This window comes from Equus quagga, chromosome 5 (assembly GCF_021613505.1).
Source record: "Equus quagga isolate Etosha38 chromosome 5, UCLA_HA_Equagga_1.0, whole genome shotgun sequence".
Classification (NCBI taxonomy): Eukaryota; Metazoa; Chordata; class Mammalia; order Perissodactyla; family Equidae; genus Equus; species Equus quagga.
Window position 1 is genome coordinate 128704721 of NC_060271.1, and position 18212 is coordinate 128722932.

At 36.4% G+C, this 18212-nt stretch overlaps 1 pseudogene; it reads left to right on the forward strand.

The window, feature by feature from the left end:
• The window catches only part of LOC124239698 (Y-box-binding protein 1-like), a 41774-nt pseudogene extending 24131 nt beyond the window's left edge, over positions 1-17643 (forward strand).
• The last annotated feature ends 569 nt before the right edge of the window (positions 17644-18212 follow it).

Below are 18212 nucleotides of genomic sequence, written 5' to 3' on the forward strand. Positions count from 1 at the left end.
GCAATATCTTATCTTCTTCACCTTCTTGGCTCTCTAAATACCTCATCAATAGTTAATATCCTTTCCAGATTGCTCCATAAAACAGGCTAGGTCTTATAAGAAAAGCTGTTGAATACATGCCCAAACCAAATGATGGTTTATATCCTTTATTTTTGTATGAGTGAGTTTTGTTCTTCTGCAAATATCTTTTCCATGTAAAGATGACTGGCTCTCATAGTCTCCACCTCTTCTTACACTTTCGAGTCTCTTCAGTTCCCAGCCTAGCTGCCTTCCCTCCTGTTGGTCAGCTGCTCTATGAAGCTGAACATTAATGGACTATGTTGCTCTCAGTTGTGAGTAAAGGAAGTGTGCAAACTGAACAGGATCAGTTATGCACAATGCGTGGCATAAATTATTTTATTGAAGTTTCATGACAAGCTTGAAAGGATTTAAACAGTCAAAATAATTTTATAAGTGAGAAAATCAACAGTTTGAGAAAATTACAAAGAAATAGTAAATAAGGTTGCTTCATTGTATCCAGAGTGGATACTCATTTATTTAAAAGACATTTAATAGATTCTTACCATGTATTAGACGGTCTACTAGTTACTGTGTAAGACATATGTCAGATGTGTATCACTGACCTTAAGGAAATCACCTTCTCTTATTTGAGGCTGACTCTTAGTTGATTAGATTAAAGGTGATGTGAGAGAAAAGAGATGCAGAGACAGATGAGAAGAGAGCATGGATGGTATTCTGAGAAACTTTGATTTAATAGATTTAGTGGAATAAACAAAAGATAGAATACACAAAAGGATTTCAAGTGGAAGGCCCCGAGACAGTGGTTTCGTGGGAACCAAAGTGAAATTTCTGAAAAAGGATGGTGATCAGCAGGTGAGATGCCACTAAGGGAAAATACAAGGATTTGAAATCAAAGAGTTTATTGGGGCAGTCTAAGAGAAGAATTTCACTAAAAATTTAAGAAATTGTGAAGAAGAGAGAGGATGAAAGCTAGAGTGGGGCACTGACTAAAAGTAGTTGTGGTTGTTTTAGTCCTGGGCAGTGTTTTAAGAAGAAAAAGACCATACTGATCTGTAAATGCCTTTGGGAAGGATCAGTGGACGCTGAGAGGCAGAAGACAGAGGCTAGTAGAGCAGACAACTGAAAAGGTAAGTTCTCTGTGAAACTGGGATAACAAGGAACCCGGAGCACAAGTCTTAGTTTGAAGAATGGATCTCTCTCCTTCTGCTAGGATAAAAGGAAGGGGCAGATGCAAATCTGCGAGGTGTGAGGAAATCAGAGAAAAGTCCACCTGGTAAAAGAAAGGGAGGATGCTGGGTAGTTAATTGGTCGATTAAATAATTGAAGAAGCAGGTTGAGAGAACAGAAGAGCAAAATTACTAGAAAAGAAAAGGAATTTGAGAGTGGGAACTTTAAGTCAGTGTTTGAGAAAGACCATAGATTTTTAATGACAACAATCAGAGTGGTTGGTTGTATGATTTATTTTTTCTTGAGATGCCTAGCACTCAGCGGTCTCATGGACAGAGTTTTCTAAGTGTTTTGGAAGAAAATGGAAACAAAAAATGTAAAGAGAAGTAAGAAGAAGTATAAGATAGGGAGATAAATTGGTTAGAATATCGGATTTACATCAAAATCACATATAGAGCTATTTAAAAAATAGACAAGCTATGATCAACCTTGTGGAAGAAGAGTCCTTATTCCCTGAGTAAGGAATCTCATGCAAACCTGTAATTAAAAAATAATTAAAGCATTGGATATGCAGTCAGGGCGTAGAACACTTTTAATGATCCCTGTAATCTAAGTACATTGGGAATGGAAGTGATGCAAGAGGAATTTGAGGAAAAAGTAGAGGGTAAAATGTTTAAATCACATTAAAACACAGTGTTTGTATTTGAGAGAAAGGAAAGGAAGAAGAGATCAGAGCCTTTATACAGCTTCAGAGTTTGAGTAGTTTAGGTAACGCCAATGCTCAGACTGAGCCCATGAAAATGAGGGGAGTAGGAGGAGTGAGAAAGAGGAGAAAGTCGTCCTAAGAGACCGGGCATTAAATGGGCCTTCCAATCTTACCTTGTTAGGAGTCAACTCGTTGGAGCTATTCAAATTTTCATCCTCAGTATCTTCATCTATAAAATGTGGGTTTGGATGATATCTATGATTAATTTCAGCTTTAAACATAGTATGAAATTATGAATATTATTCAAGTCCCTTTATGATCTATGTGCATACCAAAATATTTCAATGATAGCCAATCCCCGGAATTCCTTAGACCAGAAAACTTGATACATATATGTAATTTAATTCTGTCACCTGATTGTATTCATTGGCTTACAGAGAAAATTAAGAGATTTCAGGGGAAAAAAACCCTCTGTAGCTAACATATAAATGTTTGTTTGTGAGAGTTAGTTAGGCAGCAGTTAATACTCATCTAGCTGTTCTTACTGCATCGATCATAGAAATCACAAACATTCGTACTTTCTATTTTTCTTGTATGTCTCTAAGATAATGTTTAAGGGGTTAATTTGAAGAACAACAAGAACAAATGACTCATGAACACTGAAAAATTGGGGACAGGCCAATGCAGTTGAGATTTTTTTAAAAAAAGAGGAAGTGAATATATCAACTTTAAGAGCCAAAAAAACTTCAGTTTTTATGGTTTTAGAAAATTATATTTATTGAAAATAAAGCTTGCAAATAAGAAGACATTGAAAATTCTCTCTACAAAAGCAGGTAATAAGTTGAATAAATTTAATTTTGTGAGCGAAAATGATACAGAGGATTTCAGTTTTGAATTCTATATTGCATTTTGAAATGTATTGACTCTTAGAAACAATCTTCTGATGGAACTCTTATTTTTAAGAGTTAACTTTATGTTCTGTATAGGTGTAAAATGAAAGTTAAAAAGCTAATGATCCTTCAAGGTGTAATTTGGTAGAACCTTTAAAAAAGTCATAGACACAACTATTTTGACAAGTTTTGTTTTATAAAAATATGTTCAATGACAAACAAACACATAGCAACAGACATTGGATTGATGTTACCATAGGGGAAAGGGGGTGGGGAGAGGGCAAAAGGGGTGATTAGGCTGACATGTGTGGTAATGGACCATAATTCGTTTTTGGGTGGTGAACTTGATGTAATCTACAGAGAATTCCAAATATATTACGAAGGACATCTGAAAGCTGTATAATATTATAATCCAATGTTACTGCAATAAAAAAATGTTCAAAGAAAGATACACTGAATAGAAGCAAAAGTATAGTTTCCCTGAACATATTAGGAACTAAATATTTGTGTATATCTTACAAAGAATAATAGAATTGAGAATATCTTCTTTTAATAGAGTTTACTTTGAACTTACCAATTATCTCAGCACTTTAAGATAATATTTTCTCAATTAAGAATATGGCCTGCAGAGAAGCATACGCTGAAGGAGGAAAAAATATTATTTTTTCAATTAAGTGCAACTTTGAAGAAGATTGTAATTTTTTATGAAAAAAATGCTTAAATACTAAAACCATATGGAAAAAATGTACTTTGGCAATAAAATACCACTAACATGCAATTAATGACAGTTACGACTAAAAAACTGATTATAGTATGTTGAGTATGTTCCAAGACTATTACTGTTATATTACTGCCATGTTCTAAACAATACAAAGTTTATTTTTTAACTTGCTTTATTGTGGATACATTTTTGTTTACTTAAAATTAGTTTAAGAACAGAATTTGAATAGAGCTGTTTTTTAGGTTTGCTGTTTTGTCAATCAATAAGTACCTTTTTTTTTAAACTGAGATATAATTGACATATAACATGTATTTTAGGTATACAACATAATGATTTGTAAGTATATCATTTAAATTGTTTTTATTACCCTTTTCATTCTCAAAATCTTCCAGTTTTGAAAACAGATTGTATGGTCACCCTACTCTGTTTTGGCATTGAGCAGTTTAGAACAGGTAACAGGGAACCATTGAGAAGTTCTGCGTAGGATGTTGCTTAATAATGTCTGTGCTTAGATGACTGCAGTCTATTCGTGAGGAAAAGGACAAGATCTAAGTCAGATTGTTGAGGGATTATAACAGATAGAAATGCTCTGCTTAAGCTTTTTCTTGAAAATTTTATAAGGGCACTCCAAGGAATTTTTAAAAACTACATGATATTCCTCAGCTGTAGTAGTGTTCTAATATTTTTTGTTTGCTCTGAAAATCTTTAGAGACACTTCTTGTTTTTTAGACTAAAAAGCATTTAGATCTTTTTTAGTGGGTGCTGCAAATAAATTATCTTTTGAAAGTATTCTAGCTGTATTTCACTTTATCCTAGTGTTGGAAAGCAAGAGCACAATGAATTTTAATAAGTCAAATAATTTTAAATCAACCAGGGAATAACATTTTAAAGGAAAGAATATCTTCAAAATGGAAAGAATACTTTTTTTGCAAATTACAATGTATAACGTGTGTTTTGTAAATTTGGAGTTACAAAGTTTTTAACTAGCAGAGTGTATCAGTACTCGAAAATGAATATTTTTCCAGAATCTGTTTTTTAAAAAATTCACTTATGAAGGAAAGGGGAATGAATGTAAATTTAGTACTTTAGAATCACTGGCCTGAGCGGGCATGGTTTAGCGTTTGAGAAGGGAAGAACCTGCTCATTCTGAGGAGGGATAATGATGAATAAGGCATAATATTTATCCTTCAGTCGTTCGCAAAGTCAACAAGGAGGTAGACACAGGCTACGAAAAGCACCATAAAATGTTTTAGGTAAGTGCAAGCATAGCTAGAAGGGAAGAAAGAGGGAATTAATATTGCTGAATTCATTAATTTGGGATCTGAAATAGTCTCATGGAAAACATGAGATATAAGTAGGGTTGCCAGATAAAATATAGGAGGCACAGTTAAACCTGAAACTTAAATCATACAAATAATGTTTTAGTAGAGGTATGTTCCATATCATAATTAGGACTTACTTGTACTCACGGTTATTTGTTGTTTACCTAATTTTCAAATTTAACTGGGCATCCTCCATTTTTTATTTGCTAAATCTATCAACCCTAAATGTCAACTAGGTTTTGAAAAATAAAATCTTTCAAAATTAATAGCTCCATTTATTAAGTGTGTAATATGACGTGGTAGACAGCCAAATGCATTATGTCGTGTAATTCTCAGCACAAAATATGAAAGTATTTTTTAAATTCCATTTATTGAAAGATGAAAAGGAGGCTTGATAAGGGTAAATAAGCCAGATCATACAACTAGCAAGAGGCTGAACTGGAATTTGAAGTGAAGTCTGAGTGAGGCAAGGTTTGTTTGGGTTTTTTTATAGATTAAATTATTTTTATTTATTTCCAGTTTTATTGAGGTATAATTAACAAATAAAAATTGTATGCATTTGAGGTGTACAACATAATGGTGTGATATGCATATTCATTGTGAAATGATTACCACAATCAAGCTATTTAACATATTCATCATCTCACATAGTTGCCTTTTATTTATCTGTTTTGGTGTAGTGAGAGCATATAAAATCTGCTGTCTTAGCAAATTTCAAATATGCAACACAGTATTGTTAACTATAGTCACCATGTTATAAGATCCCCAGAACTTACTCATCTTATAACTCAAAGTTTGTACTCTTTGACCAACAATGATCCATTTCCCCGACTCCCCAGCCCCTGGTAACTACCGATGTACTTTACGCGTAGATCGACTTTTGATCTTTTGATGAGTTTTGGCTTTTATAGATTCCACATACAAGTGAGATCATACAGCATTTGTCTTTCTGTGTCTGGCTTATTTCACTTAGCATAATATCCTCCAGTTCATCTATGTTGTCACAAATGGCAGGGTTTCCTTCTTTTTTACAGCTGAATAATATTTGATTGTCGTATGTATACATACGCATACATTCATACATACACACACATGCACATACACACATCACATTTTCTCTATTCATTTATCCTTGACAGATACTATTCATTTATCCTTGACAGATACTTAAGTTGTTTCTATATCTTGACAGTTGTGAACAATGCTGCAATGACCATAGGGGTGCAGACACCTTTTCATGATATTGGTTTCATTTCCTTTGGATATATACCCAGTAGTGGGATTACTGGGTTGTATGATAGTTCTATTTTTAATTTTTTGAGGAGCCTCCATCCTGTTTTCCATAAGGACTGAAACAATTTACATTCTCAACACAGTGTATAAGTGTTCTCTTTTCTTTACACGCTTGCTAATACTTATCTCTTGACTTTTTTAATAATAGTCATCCCAACAGTTATGAGGTGATCCCTCATTGTGGTTTTAATTTGCATTTCCCTGATGATTAGTAATGTTGAACACCTTTTCTTGTACCTGTTCGCTATTTGTATGTCTTTTTGAAAAAAAAAATCCAGTAAGGTTCTTTGACCATTTTTAAATTGGATTATTATTATTATTACTAATTGTATTTGCCATGCAGTTCTATGAGTTCATTATATATTTTGGATCTTAACCCCTTGTCAGATATATCGTTTGCAAATATTTTATCCCATTGACTAATAATTTTGTTGCTGTGGCTAGAACTTCCAGTGCTATGTTGAAAAGTCTTGTTCCTAATCTTAGAGAAAAAGCTTCCAAACTTTCACTGTTGGGAACGATGTTAGCTCTAGGCTTATCACATATGGCTTTTATTATGTTGAATTATATTTCTCCCATACCTAATTCGTTGAGAGTTTTTATCATGAAAGGATGTTGAATTTTGTCAAATGCATCTATTGACAAGATTATATGATTTTTATCCTTCATTTTGTTGATGTAGTGTATTATGTTTATTGATTTGCAGATGTTGAATCATCCTTGCCTCCCAGGGATAAATCCCACTTGATCATGGTGAATGATCCTTTTAATGTGCTGTTGAATTTGGCTTGATAATATTGTGTTAAGGATTTTTGCATCTGTGTTCATCAGGGATATTGGCCCATAATTTTCTCTCCTTGTAGTGTCTTTATCTGGCTTTGGTATAAGGTTAATGCTGACCTTGTAAAATGAGTTTGGGGAGGTTTCTTTCTCTTCAGTTTTTTAGAAACGTTTGAGAAGGATTGCTGTTAATTCTTTAAGTGTTTGGTAGAATTCACCAGTGAAGCCATCTGGTCCTGGGATTGTCTTTGTTGGGAGGTTTCTGATGACTGCTTCCATTACCTTACTCATTAGTGATCTGTTCAGATTTTCTATTTCTTCATGATTCAGTGTTGGTAGGTTGTATGTTTCCAGGAATTTATCCATTTGTTTTAGATTATCCAACTGGTTGGCCTATTTTTATAGTAGTCTGTTATGAACTGTTGTATTTCTGTAGTGTCAGATATAATGTCTCCCTTTTCATTTATAATTTTATCAATTGGGTCTTCTTTTTCCTTTGTTAGTCTACCTAAAAATCTGTCAATTTTATTTATTGAAAAAAATTCTTAGCTTCATTTATCTTTTCTATTGTCTTTCTAGTCTCTATTTCATTACTTCTACTCTCATCTATATTATTTCCTTTCTTCTGCTAAAGATGGGCTATGTTTGTTCTTCTTTTTATGGTTCCTTGAGGTATAGTGTTAAGTTGTTTATTTGAGACCCTTACTTCTTCTTAATGTAGATGTTTATCACTATACACTGTCCTCTTAGAACTGCTTTTGTTCCATCTCGTAAGTTTGAGGGTATGGTGTTTCCATTTTTGTTAGTCTCAAGATACTTTGTTTTCCCTTTTGATTTCTTCTTTGACCCATTTGTTGTCCATTAAGTGTGTTGTGAATTTTCCACTCTTGCGCCTGTATTGATTTCTAGTTTCATAGCATTGTGATTGGAAAAGTTACTTCATATGATTTCAATCTTCTTAAATTTTTTAAGACTTGCTTTGTGGCCCAATAGATGATCTATTTTGAAGAATGTTCCATATGTGCTTCAGAAGAATGTGTATTCTGCTGCTGTTGGATGGAATGAGCTGTATATGACTGTTAGGTATATTTGGTCTAAAATGTAATTCAAGTCCAGTGTCTCTTTATTGATTTTTCTGTCTGGATGGTTTATCCATTGATGAAATTGTGGTATTGAAGTCCCCTACTATTATTGTATTGCTATCTATTCCTCCCTTCAGTCCTGTTATATTTGTTCTATGTATTTAGATATTCCAATGTTAAATGCATGTATATTTACAATTATTATATTTTCTTGAGTTCAGCAGGCTTGTCTCCAGGGACCCCCAGACCATAGGGGGCTAGAGCTGGGTCACAGGCTGCTTTAGAGTCCACAGTCAGGACTCAGTCTGTGTGCCTACTACCCAAGTCACAGGCAGGTGTGACTTTTCTTAAATCTCTTGGTGTATGGGGCTGCTGGTTGGACCCAAGCCAAATGGGGCTTTAGACAAGTCCAGAGGAGCGTGGAACTCTTTCTGTGTCTGTAGCCGGGACCACTGTCAGTGGGTCAGCTACTGGGGCATGGATCTGTCTGCTTGAAAAGGCCCTCCTCAGTCTTAGACTCCACTAGGTTTTCACATGTTTCCTACCTTTATTCCTAAGCTCCCACAAAATCACCTTTGTCTGTGAATGGCTCCCAAATTATTGTTACTGAGGGGTGACATGAGTGAGGAACCTCCTATTCCACCATCTTGCTGAGGCAAGGTTGGAGGAAGGTTATTTATAGTAAGGTAAGACAACTAGGATTTCAAACTCATGAAAGTAAGAAAAAAGCCTCTTACATGTAATCATATCTATGCTTCATATATATAACTTTGGATTTTTTAACTACATAAAAACCCAAGTAGTTTTAGTCTTTTTTAAGAGATTATTTTGAGGACATTTTTCTACATAATCAATTGAAATGAATACTATCAGATATTTAGAGAGGACAAATCAAATTAATGTTCTTTGCAAATATGTCTAGAGGTATAGTTAAGGCAATGTTTACACTTAATAATATTGAAAAAGTATTTTCCTAAATAAAAACTGAACAATGCCCTAATTATATGCCTATCACATACAAAGAGCTGTTTATTTATTCTAGTTAATGGAATCTGTTTACTAAATTCTAATAGTCTAGGTTGAAATATATAAACAATGCAAATCAAATGTAAATTACATGATGTTATTAACTACTAATAAAAATGAAATTATTCTCATCACAAAAAATATCTATCAATAGGAATACAAAGGCAGACTATTTGAATCATTATGCAAATAGGATTGGGGGACTTTTAGATAATTTAACTTTTTAACTTTCTTCATCTAGAATCTCATCTTATGCCCTCATTGTGGGGCACTGCTAGCTTATATGGTGCCTTTACATAAATTAGAATAAAAAGATGCCTATTCTAGGTGGACATTTTCAGACACAGACACACTCCTGCCAGAAAATCCCAGGGAAACACTTAATAAGGAAAACGTGGGTTAGATTTAAGCTTCCTTCACACTCGTGACCAAGCCCTCTTGGGAGAGCCACCATCTGTACAAGTGTATGGGTCAGCTAGGACTTGTTGGGTCTAAATCTTCCACTGATAATGCCCTTCTCCATCTATTCCAATGGAAGCAGCTAGGCAAAGAGGTTGAATGGGAATGAGTAATTACAGAGGAATAGCACTATCTTATAAAAAGCCAGAATGGATCTAAGAGGTACATACACACACACACGCGCACACACTCCCTGACTACAAATTGTGAATTGGCAGCAATAAAAGTCAATTTTCACATGGCAATTTTCAAGTGACAAGAGAGACAGAATTGACATGAAGGCAGGCTAGCAAAGCAAAGGTTGCAATATTGGAAATGTGAGATGATTAGCACATTGAGGAGCCTTTTAGAAGTGGAGACACAAAGGTTTAACAGCACTGCATCTCTTCTCTTCTCTTCTTTTCTCATGATTGCTTTCTTGAAATCCAGAGCTAAGTGGATTGCAAAAACGATCGATCCCCTGCTACTCACCAGAATAATGTTCCTCTGGCACTACATATTATTGGACACAAGGAATATTTAGGATTCAGACTTGCAGATGGATGAGAAAAAAGAGAAGATTACACATATGAAAAATTCAGAAAATAGCCACCAATAGTCTGCCTTATGATTTAAAAACTTGTATCTATCAATTAAAAAAAAACTTTCAAAGTAATTCATGAATGGAATTAGTATGCAAAAGTAAGCTAAGGTTCCTATAAATTTCAAATGATTTCTTTTGACATGATTATTATATAAAATTAAGAATAGCAAAGCAAGACTTTCACAGAAAGCAAACCAGATCTGTTAGCATTATCAGAAATGGCAAGCTTCTTAATAAAAGGACATCATTTATTTTCCTTCCTCTTGTGTTAAGCTCATTTTTCTCTAATCACTGTCTTCTGTTGAAATAAACTATTCCCAGGAACAGTTGACAGTTCAGTCGATAAAATCAGTGGAAGGAGGAAGCCAGAGCGGGGATCAAGGTTATCAGCTGGGACTAAGTGGAAAACAACCTGCAAAATGGGTGCTGACACTCATGCATGTCCATCATACGTCCCGCTGGGATGAAACCAATCAGCAGAAGGTAATTCTTCCTGATCCCTCGGCAAAAGTTTGATTGTGCCTCTTATAACCATAGGATCACGGGAAAGAGAAGGGTACTCACCTCTGCCAGTGCCCTTTGAAAGGGAAACTTGAAAAATGTGAACCTGAAACTGACAATGATAAATCAACCAACTCCCAATTTGATTAATAGTACATTCTTTTAGTCTCTTAATGGCTCATAATTGCCTGTTGAAAAGAATGAATAGAATAATTTTGGTCACATACAAATTTAGAATGAAACTTCCTGAAAGGAACTGCTTTATAAAAAATGATGACAAATTAGTTTTAGAAAAAGAAAAGCCTAATCAGAGTGTAGACAAGTCTATTACATTCAGTTCAATACAGCTCCACAAATATTAATTGAATGCCAACTGTTTCAAGGCACTGTGGCTTCAAGTTTCTTGTCCCCCATGGACAGCTCCCCCGTGGACTTGGGTTAAGAATCACTGACGTTAGAAACTATCCTGTCTGAAAACCAATTCAGAATTTCAGGGGAGTTTTAGGTTTACTCCCTAAGATAAAGACAAATGTCTCTCTAGTCAGTACACTAAAAATGAAAAACCTCAGTAATATATACTCTCCAATATCCAACAATAGTATACAGTCCAAATTTGAGGACAAAGATAGAAATCATTACTTTTTTGCTATGGTGACTGTTTAAATCCTAAATAAAATATATAAAATAAGAGGTGTTAGTGTACTACATAATTAGATGTTAGCAAATGTGCACAGCATATGTCTCAAATATAATCATGGCCTCCAGGGTATCTTACCAGCCAGCAGACTAATAAGTCTTGAAAAATATGATCTATTTAAACATAATTTGAAAGGTCTTCAATGGTCCTTATCGCTTTGGTGGAAGTCTTGTGTCCACAAGAAGTCTAAAAATTACTATTCTAAATTTTGTATTGTCCATGGTGGCTCAAACATCTGGTGAAAAGGAGACAAGTCATCCAGTCTAAGGGGAAGCACTTTTCCCAGGAGAGGAAATAAATTGATTTATTTTTCCACATATTAATGTAAACAACACAAGCAGCATGAGCCAGGCACTAACAGGACCTTGGGAGAATCAGTAGAATAAGACATGAGTCTTGCCTTCAGGGGAATTAATTCACCTTATTGAAGGTAAGAGGGACAAGTTGATCAATAATTATGGAGCTAGCATAGAAGCATACCAGGCTGCTCTGGAAATGCAGAGGAGACACATCTAAATTAGACTTCCTGGGGCGTTACAGAAAATCTAATTTGAAGTACAAAAGACAAGCAAGAGTTACCTAGATGAAAATAAGGGAAGAAATTCAGACATGGAATGGCAAGGAAGGAGGATTTATCAAAGCCCCATAAAGCCTGTTAGCATACCTTGAATAGGCTCATCTATTAAGCATTTCCAACATCATTGCTCTGATGCAGAATTCACCAACTAGCATTCATGCACCTATCAGTTTGTCCCTTAGCAATGTTTCCTAAAGTAGGGTTGAGATGTCAGTCTATAAACTGTTAACGTACAGTGATGAGATAAGGCAGACATCAATAGTGTTTAGGATTTTAATAACCATTTTCGTTGCTGTGACATTCAAACACATGATCAATGGCCTTGTCTCCTTGAATGGGATATTGGAAAAAAAGATTTGCATGCAACTGCCATGGGTTGAATTATGTCCCCTCCCCCCCAAAATATGTTCCAAGTCCTAACCCTAGTACCTCAGTACTCAGTACCTACATCTTTGCAGATATAATCCGCCAAGATGAAGTCATTAGGCTGGGCCCTAATCCAATAGGACTAGTATCCTTATAAAAAGTAAAATTGAGCATGGGCAAACATAGAGAATGCCATATGAAGACAAAGTCACATGGGGAGAACACCACATGATGACAGTGGCAGCAATGGAAATGCTGCAGCTTCAAACCAAAGAATGCCAAGAATTGTCAACAGGCCACCAAAATCTGGAAGTATTTACTTCCAGAGGCTAGAAGAAACAAGAATTCCCCCCTACTGGTTTTAGGGAGAACATGGCTCTCCCAACACCTTAATTTTGGACTTCTAGTCTCCATAACTGTGAGACAATAAAGGAAACTAGTACAGTTAATGAATTGGAAAACAAACAAACACTAGTCCTTCATCACAGATACCTTGAGAAGTGCTGCCCTAGTTGAGGGGAAAAATTAAATCAGCAGTGGCACAGACAGGGATCATAAATGACCCACAGATAAGAAGAGTCTAAGGAAAACTAATAAAAGCAACAGAATCAGACAAGCAATGGAATTGAGGAATTCCTCAAGCAAGGGGTAGTGAAGCAGAGAAGTGCTGCTCTGCCTGTGAGCGTTGGTTATCCATGAGATGTGCTTTACCACACCCTGTACCCCCTCCTGATCCCATAGACTTTTAAAGGTAACTTAATTTTACCCAGGACACCTGAGCACTTTCAGAAATGTTTGGGAGAGGAATACATGGAACCTACAAATCAATAAATGACAACTCTTGACTCTAAAATGTGAATTTAATAGTTATATTGTAGGTGGTAAGTAGAGATCACACACTTCACTCACTGTGCATTAGGCATAATCCCAAACCTTCACAAATATTCTCATGTAATGTCTACAGTGGTAAGTGATATTAATTTTTTCACTTTAAAATGAGAATAGATGAGTAACTTGCCCAAGATTAGACAATTAGGCAATGGAAGAGCCAAGCTCCAAATTCAGATGTTTCTGACCCCAGTGTTCCTGTTTTTAACCATAATCCTTTGTTATTTCCCCAGAAAAACTGAGTGAAGCATATTTTACCTGCTGGTGAAACTTGAAAACGTGTTTGTATCTATGCACGCATATAGTCTATTAGTAACCACCCTATAAATACCAGATACGGTAGCAGACAATTTCTTTTTATCAGTTCTAACTCCCCATTATTAACCCCATTCTACATATGGAGAAATAAACTATGGTCATTTCAACGTTTTTAAAAGAGAATTTAAACTCAGAATTGATTCTACCACTGAACCCCCTTCCACGGTCTCATCCCTTCTCTTTGTGCTAGGGTCGGGTAGCCTGGTGAAGGTACAAAAGTAGAACCCTCAGGAAGCCCTCCTTCATGGAGGTGGGGTGGCTTCTCCATCTGTCGTTTCTCTTTTGGTGCCTTCAAGTACATGCTTTCAAGTGGTTTGATGATGTTTAGAAGAAAAGACACAGGGACAATATGCGCATTTTCCCCTCAAACTGATAAATTCTGGGTTAATTACATCCCACACTATTTCTTCTGTGAGAGTAAACTATTTTCTCCTCAGAAACTGGGACAAACCAAGAGGCTCAGCTCTTCGGAAGGAGAGACCACAGATTACAGACTCATTGTCTACAGAGTAATTAACAAGTCAAAAATCTAGGAGCTGAGAATTAGTTTGGGGATTCTGAATAATAAAGGTCCTTATTAGAGGATCAAAATATACAGAAGTTAAGACTGTGGGCCCTACAGATAGAATTCTTAGGTTCAAATCCTGGGCTTATTAGCTACCTGTTATAATTTTGGGACAGTCTCTTAACCTATTTGTGTCTCAATTCTATTATCTGTAAAATGGTGATAATAATAATACCTCATCGGGTAACGCAATGTTGGCATGTAGTTCACATCATATAAACATTTGTTATATTAGGAACTGTTCTCTTGTATCAGTAGGAATTGATGTCTATGAAACAATTACACAATTTGTAGTAAAAATGAAAGAAAACTGTCTACCTGTCTGGAAATTAGTGTTTCTTAGTTGTGTCTCATCCAAATATTCCTATTTTTTACCTCCTCAAAACTGATCACCTCAGAAAACTGAAGCAGCTCAGTACGTGGGTTGCTTGAAAGTAGAACTGCATGTTATCTACGCTTAATCCAGCCCTTATCTTTACAAACACGTCTATTCCTCTACCTTCTTTATGTTTTCCTTGACTTGCGCTTACAGCAGCAACAAAGATAGTGGTACATCTTTTAAGAACTGAGCCCCAGAAGACCCAAGTTCTACTTTTATTGTACATATTTCTGTAGTCACTATGATTCCATCAGCATGTTTCCTTGTGTGGAAATTGGATTGATAAATCCCTGCCCTGATTATTTCAGGGAGTTTTTATGAACGCAAAAGTGAAATTGCTTTGAAAAATTTGCAACAATAAATAGAGGAGATAAACCTAGAGAACTTATTTATTTAGTCATAAAGACCAAAATAATGCAGTTTTGCTGTAAATAAAATGATGTGTGTAAAAATTGAATGGTTTGAGGAAAGTGGAATGAATTTTAAAATGTATCTTAAAAGACACATAATACAATATGTACCATTCCAAGTATTTCTCTACCATAGCTATCTTATTATTATATTTTCATTAAGATAGAAGAAGAATATGGAAAGAATTCAAGAAGTCATTTTTTATGAACATCAAGTACACAACAAATGGTCAAATCTCTAATAGTATATTCGTCAAACAATTAACAAATTCCAAGGGCCTCCTCTCTGCGAGGCAGCATGAGAAAACAAACTAGGAGAAAGGGAATACGTGGTGAGAAAAAATTAGGTTGCAGGCACAGAGCAAAGTTCTTGCATTTGTTATCTTATATATCCTTAGTATTCCTTAAAACAATGTGAAGACATAGATGTTCTTTCAATTCTCTACGTAAGGAAGCAAGATAAGAGAAGTCCTATAACTTGCCCATGGTCACAGAGCTAATTCCAAGCACAAGCTGGATTCAAACCCAGGTCTCCATAAAGGCAAATCCACCACCTATTCCATCTCCTCACATGGGGCCCAGGTTTCCATGGGCTCTTCCTACTAGCTGGAGAGGAGTTGATATGTGTATAAAGTAACCAACCTTGAAAGTGTAAGTGATGTCAAAGAAATAATGTACTTGAAAGACCTTAAGGTCTTTGTAAACAGCAAAACTAAGTAAGAAATATGAGATGTTAGTGATAAAGGCCAAGAATATCCTTGTACTAAATGACAGCAATGTTCAGAGGAAAGGCCAGACATGCCAGCAGTGGTGGGGGGACGTTGAAATACAGCTTGCAGTAGAGTAAGATAACTAGACATCAGTGGAGATTCCAAACATTTCCCACAGGGTTTAGAGGCATAGAATTGAGAAAGATCATAAAGTCCACGTGATGGCCTATTTGATGACATGTTATTTGAGATTTAATTGAAAATAGCAGTCAAAGCTGTGAGAATAATTTTGTTCTTATACTTTTCCTCTGTATAGCAATCTCCAGAGTCAGCAAAACCCAGTGATCTTTCATTTATCAACATATTAGAGTTTTTCCGTCTAAAAACCCTGTTTTTCTGCCTCAATGAGTAAGCAGTTGGAGCCTAAAATGGAAAAGATGCACTTATTTCTCATGAAACATACTCTAATGATGGGATGTTCTTAATAGACAAATTGGAAAGATCACCAGTATATAAGTTACCCTTGAGGAAAGATCACTGGAGTTGAATTGAGAAGATCGGATGCAAGCTTCAACTCTAATAAATATGCTATATGTTTGACCCTGGATAAGGTACTTAGCATCCAAACTTTTCTCGCTTAAAAAATATAATACAGGCCAGCCCCAGTGCTTAAGTTCAGCATACTCTGCTTCGGTAGCCTGGGTTGGGTTCCCAGGCACAGACCTACACCACTCTGTTAGTGGCCATGCTGTGCTGGCAGCCCACATACTGAAAAATAGAGGAAGATTGGCCCAGATGTTACCTTAGAGCAAATCTTTCTCAGCAAAAAAGGAAAAAATATATATATATAATAGTAATAATAATATTAATTAATACTTAATCAGCACATACATTATTGCAGGAGTTGGCAAATGAAGGCCCTCCATCTCTTTTTGCAAGTGAAGTTTTCTTTATTTGCAGGAACATTAATTTGCAAGTTGTCTGTTGCTGCTTTCACACTACAACAGCAGAGCTGAGCAGTCATTCACATATGGCATTACCTGAAAAACCTAAAGTATTTACTATCTAGCTCTTTACAGAAAAGGTTGGCCAACCTCTGATCTATATAGTACATAACTCTTTTATTCTTTACAACAACACTATAGGTAGTTAGTTATTATCCACATTTTACAAATGAGGATGCTGAAGCATAGAGATATTTAGTAACACGGCCAAAGTTACAAAGCTACGGAGTGGAGGAGTTAGTATGAAAACAACTACCACACTAAAATTAAAGAATTCTGTTGTAGAGTTCTATCGGTAGTGGGAGCGGAGAGCGGACCTCGGACAGCCTTGAGCACCCCACCGCCGCCGCCGGCCTAGTTACCATCACACCCCGGGAGGAGCCGCAGCCGTGGCAGCCGGCCCCAGTCACCAACGCCACAACCGTGAGCAGCCAGGCAGAGACCCCCGCCCCCCGCGCAGGGAGCGGCGGCCCGGGTGGCCTCACGTCCGCAGCGCCTGCCAGCGGGGACAAGAAGGCCATCACAACGAAGGTTTTGGGAACAGTAAAATGGTTCAATGTAAGAAATGGATATGGTTTCCTTAACAGGAATGACATCAAGGAAGACATTTCTACACCAGGCTGCCATAAAGAAGAATAACCCCAGCGATGGAGAGACTGTGAAGTCTGATGTTGTTGAAGGAGAAAAAGGTGCGGAGGCGGCAAATGTTACAGGCCCTCTGGAGTTCCAGGGCAAGGCAGTAAATATGCTGCAGACGGGTAATCATTATAGACGCTATCCACGTCGCAGGGCTCCTCCACGCAATCACCAGCACAATTACCAGAATAGTGAGAGTGGGGAAAAGAACGCAGCACGTGCAAGGAGAAGTGATGGAGGGTGCTGACAACCAGGGTGCAGGGAACAAGGTAGACCAGTGAGGCAGAATACGTATGGGGGTTGTAGCCCAGGATTCCACAGCGGCTCTCCTCGCCAAAGACAGCCTAGAGAGGACGGCAATGAAGAAGATAAGGAAAATCAAGGACGTGAGACCCAAGGTCAGCTGCCACCTCAACGTCTGTACCACCGCAACTTCAATTACCAACGCAGACGCCCAGAAAACCCTAAACCACAAGACGGCAGAGACAAAAGCAGCCGATCCACCATCTGTTCCCGAGGCTGAGCGGGGCGGGGCTGAGTAAATGCCAGCTTACCATCTCCCGGTTTAGTCATCCAACAATAAGAAATACATATGAAATTCGAGCTATAAGAAATGAACAAAAGACTGGAGCTGAAGACCTTAAGTGCTTGCTTTTTGCCTGTTGACCAGATAACTAGAACCATCTGCGTTATCTATGCAGCGTGGGGTTGTTATTATTTTTACCTAAAGATGTCTCCTTTTGGTAATGACAAACATGTCTAAGAAAAAAAAAGTCTGGTTTTTCTCGATACACCTTTAAATGTTTTTAAATTGTTTCATAACTGGTCAAGTTGAGATGTTTAAGAACCTCATTTTTAATTTGTAATAAAAGATTACAACTTGATTTTTTTCAAAAAAGTCAACAAACTGCAAGCACCTGTTAACATAGGTCTTAAATTTTTAAAAAAGAATTCTATTGTAATATGTCGAAAAGTACATTGTGAAGCGTTAAAAATTCATGAATCATCTTTTGAGATGCAGTGTGCCCTTAAAATCAATTTTCGAAGCTACGTAGAAGTGGTTTCAAATTCTGGCTTCTCTCCTTTGGTCTCTGTGACTTTTTGCCAACTA